This window comes from Otolemur garnettii, unplaced genomic scaffold (assembly GCF_000181295.1).
Source record: "Otolemur garnettii isolate 467f Iridium unplaced genomic scaffold, OtoGar3 scaffold00138, whole genome shotgun sequence".
Classification (NCBI taxonomy): Eukaryota; Metazoa; Chordata; class Mammalia; order Primates; family Galagidae; genus Otolemur; species Otolemur garnettii.
Window position 1 is genome coordinate 1,375,683 of NW_003852533.1, and position 1,560 is coordinate 1,377,242.

General features: G+C 38.4%; 1 protein-coding gene across 1 annotated transcript in view; it reads left to right on the forward strand.

Moving 5' to 3' along the window:
- MON2 (MON2 homolog, regulator of endosome-to-Golgi trafficking) overlaps positions 1-1,560 on the forward strand; it is a 111,401-nt gene that overhangs the window by 58,340 nt on the left and 51,501 nt on the right. The window lies entirely within an intron of this gene.

Here is a 1,560-nt window from a genome sequence, read left to right on the forward strand (position 1 = left end):
TTTTGGTTTTTTGGCTTTTCTTTTAATTTCAAAATATTACAGGGGTACAAATGTTTTTGGTTACATGGATCACTTTTGTAATGCTTGAGTCAGGGTTGTGTGTGGGCCCATCACCCAGACAGTATTCATGATACCCGTTAGGTAGGTTTTAACCCGTCTCCTGCTCCCTGTCTTCATTTCTGCCGAGTTTTCTCCCCTCTGTGCACGTGTGTGCTCGAAGGTTACTCCCAGTTTAATAATGAGGACGTGTGGTTCCTTGCTTTAAGTACTGCACTTAGGATACTAATTTTTAGTTCAGTTCAAATTGTTGCAAAATTGTTGTTGTAATCTGAGACTCTGCCAAATTTATTTATCAATTCCAGGAAGCTCTTGGTAGAGTCTTTCGAGTTTTCTAGATATAAGATCCTATTGTCACTAAAAAGCAATCGTTTGACCTCCTTTCATGATGTGGGTACCCTTTATTTATTTCTCTTGCCTAAGGCTTTTTCTGCATCTGCTGAGATGATGGTGTGGTCTAGTTTTTGCTTGTGTGTGTGTTGTGGACCACGTTTGTGGATTTACCTGTGTTGACTGTCCTTGCATTCCTGGGATGAAGCACACTTCGTCCTGGTGGATTCCTTTTTGGTGTGCTGTTGAATTCAGTTTGCTGTTTTTGATGGAAGTTTTTGCGTCTATATTCATAGTGACATTGGTCTACTATTTCCTTTCTTTGTCCAGTCTTGGCTTTGCTGTCAAGGTGATGCTGGCTTAACAGAATGAGTTGGGGAGGATCTCCTCCTCGATGTTATAGAATAATTTCTGCAGAGTACATACCAGCTCTATTCCTGCTTCAATCCTGACTGAGTCTGGGAGGTTGTGTGTTTCTAGGAATTTATTTGTTTCCTCTGTGTATTTGAGTTTAAATGTGTAGAAATCTTTATAGTATTCACAATGCTATTGTATATTTCTGTGGTGTCAATTGTAAAATCTCCTTTTTCATTTTTGCTTGAGCTTATTTGGGTCCTTCTATTCCTGGGTAGTCTAGCAAGAGATCTATTAATTTTGTTTATCTTCTCCAAGAACCAACTTTTTGTTTCATTGATCCTTTGTATTTTTATTTTCCATTTCATTTAGTTCTGCTGAGTTTTGCTCCTTCTCTGCTGTCTTGGGCTGGTTTGCTCTTCCCCAAGGTCTGTCGTTCGATGGCTAATTTGTGATCCTCCTGGTTTTTTTCAATGTAGGCGCTTACAGCTGTGAATTTTCCCCTGATAACTGCTTTTGCTGAATTCCACAGATTTTGACAACTTGTGTCCCCTTTGTCATTCAGTTTGAGGAACATTTTTATTTCCATTTTAATTTCATTCTTGACCTAATAATCATTTAGCAGAAGATTGTTTAATTTTTATGATTTTGTATAAATCGATCCTTTCTGTGCTTGGGCATTCAAGACTTCTTTCCTTCTGGTCAGAAGACTAGCCATTCTGTACTTCTAGTATAGTTTCTGGATCTTCATCTTTTCCCTGTTAAACATTCTCTTCCCAACCAAAGTTTTCAGTTAGGAGCTATTCTGGATACTTAAGG